At 34.5% G+C, this 9810-nt stretch overlaps 1 pseudogene; it reads right to left on the bottom strand.

Annotated features, from left to right (window-relative positions):
- Positions 1 to 1564: 1564 nt before the first annotated feature.
- Positions 1565 to 1736, bottom strand: LOC134362335 (U2 spliceosomal RNA; annotated as a pseudogene).
- Between the last annotated feature and the right edge of the window lie 8074 nt (positions 1737 to 9810).

Raw genomic sequence — 9810 nt, 5'->3', positions numbered from 1 at the left:
AAATGTGTTAGTAACCATACTGGAGGAAAAGTACATATGGGATATGAATAGTACTTATTGTTTTAAATCAGAAAACTTTATTTGAATTAACAGGTGGATAGGTTCTGAGAAAGTAGCCTAAGCAGAAGGCGTAAGCATGTACATCTCTTAGGATGTATTGATTTGAGTACAAATGAGAATCAAATCTGCTATTTATTTGTCAAAATCCAGCTTTAGCAGGGAAGGTGCAGTTCTGATTGTTTTAAGTCTCCACTGCGCAAGTGACTATACAGCTAGTCCTGAAGCCCTATGGGTGGGAATACCCACCTGCATATGCATTAAGTGTCTAGATCTTTCAGTATCATTTCAAGCCCCTGATGATAAATACCTGCGTGTGTTTTGGTGCTAGGGTTAGAGGTGGACAGAAGGAGGGAGGGTGGAAATAATCTTCAGTGAGGGAACAGGAAAAGGAAATAAAGACCTGAAGAAAACTTTAATTTTGGGTTTTTGAGGAGAACCAAAATAAAATTTCAATGTATGTAGAATTCAAAATTGAGCTACTTTCTCAGAATTTCCTTTTAAAATTTAATTTTTATTTTTATCAAAATGACATATATTCATAGGTTTTTGTTTTTTTATATTTATTTTTTTTAATGATCATTATTTTTAATAATCATCAAAATAGTTGGAGGTTTAAGGTAGGCACTGGTATTTCTTTTTTATAGTGTTTTATTTTAGTTTTTAAATTTTTATTTTTTATTACTAGCATATTCGTTATTACAAATCATGATTTTTTTATGCCCTTTTAACAAGCTTATTATGAAAAACATCAGTTTACCTGCCTTGCTTCTTCTCACCCCTAATTCTGATTCTTCGGAGGCAACCACTTTCAACTCTTTGGACTTTTTCCTCTGTTATTTTCTTCTCTATTAGTAAATAATATGTTTATGTTGTTATTTCTCTATGTTTCAATCTCAGACATGTTTAATTGAATGCTACTCTGAAGAGGGAGTAGTTAGTGCCCTTCCACCACATCCCCACCCATACATAATCTTGCTCTTTTGCATTTTCCAAATATAGTTATTCTGCAATTTGGAGTTAAGTCAATATTGCAGTATTTATATTATTACGACTGTGGGTGGGCATTTCGTGTATGTTTAACCTAGCTGTGTACAATATTTGTGTTTTTTGGGATTTCAAACAATGATTCAATTTCTTAATATTACGATTTAAAAAATGTTTTACTTTAAGCTTTTAAGTTCAATTTACAACTTTTATTATTTTATTCATAATTATTCATAATCTACTTGTACAGTCATTTATAAGAAGGCTTTTATTAATGTATGAGCCCATTTTACAAATTTAGTTCATTAAAATTCTGTAAATAGCTTTAAACTTTATTTCCTATTTAATATTTTTAAGTCTTTCATCTTGCTGACTAATAAGCCAAACCAAGAACTTAAACAATCCTAATAAGTCCAGAAAAGTAAACTTATTAATATGGTGAGTCTCCAGGTACCAACATGACTGTTAAATTTTTAAGATTGTCTTATACTTTCCAACTAAATACCTTAAAGCAAAATCAAATATTCCAGAATATTAGGACTATTGGATCCATTACTCTGTTGGCATGCCAAATTCTTAAATGCCAACTTAAAGCAAACATATTAAGGTATTTGTTTTTCTTTTTTTTAAAAAGCTTAAAGTGATAAGAACAGATACTACATTTGATCTTAGCAGGAAGTCCAAGAAGCAATTATTATTTTTAATTCATTTATTTACTTTATTTTTAAAAATTTTATTGGTTATGCACATTCATGGGGTACAAAGCTGACCATCACCACTTGTGTCCAAGATGTGATGGCCAGATCAATACTATCAGCATGCCCATTATCACAAACTGCGATTATTCCCTGGGTCCCCCATCCAATTAATCCCTGACCTCCTTTCTTCCTCCTCCCCCACCCCACTCCACAACCCTATGTATGTTCTCTCCCTCTGCAAGTCCAATACACCACTGTGATCTTTCTTTCCATCCTTCTGTCTTAGCTCCCACTTAAGAGTGAGGACATGCAGTATTTTTCCCTCTGTGCCTGGCTTATTTCAACATAATTTTTGCAAAAATGTTGCAAATTATGAGTAGTGTTCCATGGTGTGTATGTATGTGTGTGTGTGTGTGTGTGTGTGTGTGTGTATACATATATATATACACACACCACATTTTCCTTATTCAGTTGTCTGACAATGGACATTTAGGTTGGTTCCATATCTTGGCTATTGTAAATAGAGCTGTGAAGAACATGGGAGTGCAGGTGTCCCTTCAACATGATGACTTCTTTTCCTTTGGGTATATATCCAGAAGTGGGATTGATGGATCATATGGAAGATCTATCTGTAGTTGTTTGAGAAACCTTCATACTGTTTTCCGTAGTGGCTGTACTAATTTACAGTCCCTACAACAGTGTAGGAACTTTTCCTTCTCTCCATATCCTTGCCAGCATTTGTTATTCTCCACTTTTTTATTATACCAGTCTAACTGAAATGAGGTGATATCTCAATGTGGTTTTAATTTGCATTTCCTTGGTGATTAGTGATGTTGAGCATTTTTTAAAGTGTCTGTTGCCATTTGTATGTCTTCCTCAGAAAAATGTCTATTTAGCTCCTTTGACCACTTTTTAATTGGGTTATTTGGGTTTTTTTTACTGTGTAATTGCTTGAGTTCTTTGTCTATTCTGGATATTAATCCCTCATCACATGTATAGTTTGCAAATATTTTCTCCCACACTATAGGTAGTCAGAGAGCTACAGGATTTAAACTACACTTTAGTTCAATTGAACCTGGCAGATATCTACAGAAGATTTTTTCCAACAACTATAGAATATACATTCTTCTCATCAGCACACTGAACTTTCTCCAAGATAGACCACATGTTAGGTCACAAATCAAGTCTCAACAACTTTAAAACAACAGAAATCATCTCAACTATCTTTCCAGACTGCAATGGATTAAAACTAAAAATTAATAACAAGCAAAACTCAGGACTCTATACAAATACATGGAAATTGAATAACATACTCCTGAATGACTTATGGATCCAAGAGAAATTAAACAGGAAATCAAAAAATTTCTAGGAAGCAATGAAAATAAAAACACTTCATATCAAAATCTGTGGGATACTGCAAAAGCAGTACGAAGAGGGAAGTTTATAGCAATAAATGCTTACATTAAAAAAGTAGAAAGATTTCAAGTAAGCAACCTAGTTCTACACCTAAAAGAACTGGAAAAACAAGAACAATCAAATCCCAAAGTTAGTAGATGGAAAGAAATAATTAGGGTTGGAGCAGAACTAAATAATATAGAGACCCCAAAACAATACAAAAGATCAGCGAAATAAAAAGTTGTTTTTCTAAGAAGATAAACAAAATAGACACACGATTAGCTTGGTTAACTAAAAAAAAGAAGAAGAGAGAAGACCCAAATAACAAAATCAGAAACAAAAAAGGAGACATTACAACTGATTCCACAGAAATACAAAAAACCATTAGACACTATTATAAACAACTATATGCCAACAAAATAGAAAACCTGGAGGAAATGGATAAATTTCTGGGCAGTACAAACTACCAAGACTGAACGAAGAAGAAATGGAAAGGCTGGACAGACCAATAACAAGCAATGAGATTGAAGCAGTAATCAACAGTCTCCCAACAAAGAAAAGCCCAGGACTGGATGGCTTCACTGCTGAATTCTACCAAACCTTTAAAGAGGAGTTGATGCCAATTCTCTTCAAACTATTCCAAAAACTTGAAACAGAGGACACTCTCCCAAACTCATTCTATATTAAGGTATTTGTTCTGGGATAAATTTAATATATTATTTTGTATTTCATCCTAAATTTTCAAAGTTAAAGATTCTTGCCCTAAGGAAACAATTACCTCTTCCTAAAGAAATTGGGATTCCCACCTCAGTAGACTGTGCTGGCCTAAGCCAAAGACTAGAATTATTATATTTAAAAAATAAGCTCTTAAAAAAAGTTGATCTCCTGGTCCATATATCTTGGATTCCACTTTCTCATTACTCAATTTTTGAGTTTGACTTGTGTCTGAATCTCTCCAGCCCTGTACCCTTACTATCAGGTTGTTTCATCCCTTGATTGGATTACTTTCGCTGATCATAATCTGACTTTAAAAAAATATTCTTCAGGTTTGATGGGATCAAAAAGCTACAGATATTTAAATAACATCCAATTTTATTTTATATACTTCTCATGTATGAATGTCATTCTACATGACAATGACTGTAAATAATACCTTAGCTGAGCCACCGGATGTTCTATTATTACATTCCTATCTTGAAAATCTTACTTTTTTATTATTTTTGCATTTGCTTTTTTATTTTGCTCCAACTATAGTTTATGGATTCTGAGACATGCTCTCTCTCTCTCTCTCTCTCTCTCTAACATGTTAACATATCTGATATCTTAACTCCCTAAATGAAAGAGTTTAGAAATACCTCGATGAATTTATTTTGTTTGTATTTACTTTTTATATATAGTCAATGTAATATAAATCTATGTCTACATAAGTCTAAATTTCAATCAATATAAAATAAAACACTAGTCATACTTAAGTGGTAAATCATTCTTTTTCTTAGTAATACATAAACTGATGGTACATTTTTGAATCTGTGGTATCTTAGATTTGATGAAATTCATTGTCACTTATTTATTTTAAAATTATTAGAAAGAAGTGTAAAATTCCTTTCAATATTGTCAAGCATGTCAGGTCATATCTAGGTGTCTCTGTCGCTGTTGCATCTGGTCTTGTTCTCTTAGTCTGCTCAGGTGTTGTAGTAAATGTTGTCCTAAAACTTCCCTTGCCATTGTCCCCAGAACTGCCTTCTCTCTCCTGTCTTTAATTCCCTATCCCAATGTCTCATGGCTCCTTCTTCTTTGGTTTATTCCCTCATTTTGCAGTGCTCACCCTTACGATCTTCAATTTCTGAAAAATGTTTTAATCCAGTCTTATATTTACTTTTTAATCGATAATTTCCTTTTGTCTGTGTTCTCTTTATAAGAAATTTTTATTTTTTATTTTTCTCAGGAACATTTATCATTTAGATCCTTCCCATCCTTGATTGATCTTCTTTTATTCCTATCTTTTTTCTTATTTTCTATTCATCTTTTTTTTTTCTGTTTTCAGGTTGATTTTTCTCAAATTTTTCTTTCAGACCTTTAATTGAATTTTTAGTTTCTGACATTCTATGTTTAACTTCCAAGAGTTCTTTCTTATTTTTCAAATATATCTTTAAGAACTGTATTCCTTTCTTATTCTCTTATCTCTTTTACAATGTTAGACTTATTGTTATAGACATCATTTTGCTTGCATTGTTCCTATTTCCTCCAAGTTCTTTTTGTTCGTTGTTTTGCTTTTTTCACATGAGATGCCTTCTTCAAATATCTGATGGTCCTTGGTTCTCTGTCCAAATTTAACAGTGAGGTACCGAGAATTTGACTGGAAGTTCTGTGTGCTTGGACAGGATTTGTCGACTGGTGGCTCCACAGCTAGATGAATCATCAGGTGAGAACCTAGCCCTTCTGTGGGGACCCTCAAAAATCAGCATCCTAGATGGGCCAGTTTTCTCAGAAAGGAATCCTTCAGCCTCTGTCTGGGAGTTATAAGCCCCCTGCCATTGACCTGTGAGCTGAGTCAGGGAAGGGACCTGGGGAGAGGCTCAGTTAATCTCATTATGCATGGTGGTGCCTTGCCTCTCTTCAGCCCTATGTCTGGGACTAAATTTATATTCTGTCAGGCCAGCCTTTCTTTTCCAGAGAGAAAGCCTCTGTCTTTTGGTTGTATTCTGAGGATGGGGTTGAGGGAAGGATGTGGCTTGAAGTTATAAGTGCAGGCCTTGTACTTTTGATGGGGTATATAGGTAGAGAGAAAGTAAAATACACTTAAATAAGTGAATAGAAACTTAAAAGACAAACCTTACCTGAGGAAAAGCAAGATCCAGTCATGTGTATCTTCTTTCCTTTCCTCTTTTGTTCACGCAACATTTATTTGGTACGTCCTTTGCATCTGTAACAAACAATAGGAATACAGTGATCATCAAGAAACCAGTCACTGTTCCTGTTCTCATGGTGCTTACAGATGAACCAGGAGAAGAACGTTAAAGTAGTCATTACATAATTAGTTAATTAGTTAATTAATTAATTCACTAATTAACCAATTGCATTTGCACTAAGTGCTATGGAGTAAAAGACAGTGCTGTGAGAGTGTATAAAAGAGCAATAACTAGTTGTGATGCACAAGTGTTTGTGTATATGTAATTAAGAATTAACTCGACAAAGTTGGGAAGATGGGATGACTTAAAGGAGGGAAGACATTGCAGGCGGAAGGAACAGGATGCTTAAAGAGCATGCAGTCCAGAGATTGGAAGAAAGTTGGCTTTTTCAGGAATGGAAAGGAAACCTGGGTGGCTGGAAGACAGGGAAGGAAAGGGAGAGTAGCTGAGGAGGGGACAGAGAGATGGGTGTGTATGCAGGGTCCCCAAAGCCATGCTAAATATTTGGTGAGAGACTTGATCCAGTCTGTTTTTTTAAAAAAATACTTTCCATAATTATGATCTGTAATAATAAATATGCTAATAAAAAATTTAAAAATAAAAAGAAAGATTACTTTCCTTGCTGATGGAGAACTGGTTGAAGGGAGAACATTCAAGTGCTGTGTGGGTATAAAATTATATAATCTTTTTGGTAAGTGATTTGGTAAAATGTATCCAGAGCCTTTAAAAATTCATGGTCTTTGGTCTGTTAATACTACTTCTACAGTTCTATGTGAAAAGATAAAAGAGAAGACAGACATATATAATTATTGTTATTTATAAAAATGAAAAATTCAAAAATCAAATAAGTAGAGCAACAACCATGCATATTGACTAGTCACTGTTTTTAGTTATTTATGTATATTAACTTTTAAATATCCTAATAATTTTATGAGATATGAAATATTAATATTCTTATTTTACAGAGAAATACATTTACAGAGAAAGCACTGAGGGGTTAAGTACCTTTTCCAAGGTAACAGAAGATGTGAGTGAGAGATCTGGGGTTCCAGTCTAAGCCAGCTGAATCCAAATCCTGGGTTCTTTACCACTATGTGAAATTACTGATTGACAACCAGTGAAGCAGCTAGTAGATCAGAGGAGAGAATATTCTGCAAGTACTAAGACAAAGTCCTCAGAGTATTTTACGACTTAGATAAAATGTTTATAATATAGTAATCAATACAAATACATTAAGACATAAAATTGTCTATGTATGCTTTTGGTTTCATAAAATAAGAGGTACACTCATGTGTAGTCGGATTATTAATCTGTATTAGGCTGTAATTCTCTTGAGTCTTCCTCTCCCGCCTAGATCATCTCATTCCTACTCAAAGAGGATTTTTTCCGAGCCTATTTCATGCTATCGGCATAAATCACCTACTTCAGAAACAGCTCTAAAGACTATAAATCTCAAAGACAGAAGTTGCAAGCTGCTGATGTGCTACAAAAAGCATTCACAGGCTTGCTTAAGGAGCAGGTTTTTCTATTCCTTGAAAGACTTGGAGCTGTGGAAGAGAGAGAAGGCTGAGAGAACAAGCAGATGGGAGGAAGGAACTGAGAGGCCTCAGTCCCTGGGGGAAAAACAGAGCCTTCCTTTGCAAGTAGCAGGGAAGTGTAGACACTGACTTAATGCCAAGTAACAAGAGGATGCTAATTCAAGAGTTGCACCAACTACCGGCTTAGTGCCCCAGATCGTCTGCTTCCACACAACTGGTACCTGCAGGCAGTATATTACCTGATGGTTCTGGGAATCTGTAGGGGAATTAGCTTCCCAGCAAGGAGATGATGGCTGCAGGAGACTTTGAGCTGAAACAGCAGCTAATATACCTCTCCTGCTATAGAGGCACAGAAACAATGGACAGGAAACACAGAAAGTGTCAACCATACTCATATACAGATGATGATTATAGGTAATTTTAATTTTCTTTTTAAAACTTTATTGCATTTTCAAAGTATTCTGTGATGTATTTATCATCAGAAAAATGATTGAAATAAAATTTACAGTCTTTATTGAGATATGTGTCTAAAATATGGCAACTGCACGCTGGGTTTGGCCAAGAGAGCTCCTGTAACAGTGCCAAGAATTATCTTTGAAAGCCCATCTGGGTTCAGTTCAATTCATAAACAAACAAAGTCAAAGGCCCAGAGTTCTCCACTGTAAAGCGCAAGCCTAATGGTTTTAGCTTGGACACCCAAAAGCATTGAAAAGGAAAAGAGGAGCAATCTGAAGGGTCTTAACTTGAAGAGAGGATGAAATTAAAATTTTTTATCTGTGTTGTACTCTGCATTGCTGGCCTGAATTTTGGTCAACCATCTCCTCTGAGTACCTTCTCCCAGAGTAGTTATCTTAATTGAACTTATTCTTATTTGTGTGACTAATTAATGCTTACCTTCTAGAGTAGATTTTAAATACCAAAAAGCAAAAATTCCAATATTTTATTTTCTGACCATTGAAAATCCGATCCAGAGGATATATTTGCATAGTTGCTGCTCAATAAACATTTCATTCATTTTAACTGAGTGAAAACCTAGATCCCATCTATCTATATGGGAAGGGAGGTTTTTCCCATGGTATTTTAGAGATCAGTAAAGGTCAAAATAACTTTTGGAATTTCTAATTTGTGATCATGTTCCATGCAGAGGTATTACAAGGCAGGACACTAATTAATGCTCCATGTTGTAAGCCAAAAAGACTTTCTGGATGACTTGGCATCTGAAATGAGTCTTAAATGATAAAGAAGAGTTGTCCAATTAAAGCAGAATGAATTATAAGGTGTTTAAAGCCTTATAAGGAAGTTGAGAGATTTGGGGGTTAGTCAAAGAATAAGATATGACCATTAGGTGGCAGTAGTACATACAAGCTTTATGGGTGACATTTTGGAAGGTTTGCAAGCAGGGGAGATCCCTCAGGTCAAGAATTGGCAGATATCTACAGAACATTCCACCCAACAACCTCAGAATATTCATTCTTCTCATCAGCACATGGATCATTCTCCAGGATAGATCACATATTAGGTCACAAATCAAGTCTCAATAAATTCAAAAAAATTGGAATTATCCCATGTATCTTCTCAGACCACAATGGATTAAAACTAGAAATTAATAACAAACAAAACTCTGGAAACTATACAAACACATGGAAATTAAACAGCATTCTACTTAATGACATATGGGTCCAAGAAGAAATCAAGCAGGAAATCAAAAAGTTTATTGAAACTAATGAAAACAATGATACATCATACCAAAACCTGTGGGATACTGCAAAAGCAGTATTGAGGGGAAAATTTATTGCATTAAATGCTCACTTCAGAAGAATAGAAAGATGGCAAGTGAACAACCTAACACTTCACCTTAAAGAACTAGAAAAACAAGAACAATCCAAACCTAAAGTTAGCAGACGGAAAGAAATCATTAAGATCAGAGCAGAACTGAATGAAATTGAAAACCAAAAAACAATTCAAAAGATCAACGAATCAAAAAGTTGGTTTTTTGAAAAGATAAATAATAGACAAACCATTAGCATGGCTAACAAAAAAAAGAAGAGAGAAGACTCAAATAACAAAAATTAGAAATGAAAAAGGCGATATTACAACTGATTCATCTGAAATACAAGGAATCATTCGAGACTACTATAAACAGCTATACGCCAACAAATTTGAAAATCTGGAGGAAATGGATAAATTTCTGGACACACACAAGCTCCCAAAACTGAACCGTGAAGA

Source organism: Cynocephalus volans, chromosome 13, assembly GCF_027409185.1.
Source record: "Cynocephalus volans isolate mCynVol1 chromosome 13, mCynVol1.pri, whole genome shotgun sequence".
NCBI classification, from domain to species: domain Eukaryota; kingdom Metazoa; phylum Chordata; class Mammalia; order Dermoptera; family Cynocephalidae; genus Cynocephalus; species Cynocephalus volans.
Note: the sequence above shows the minus strand (reverse complement) of the source record. Positions and strands in the feature narration are given on the sequence as shown.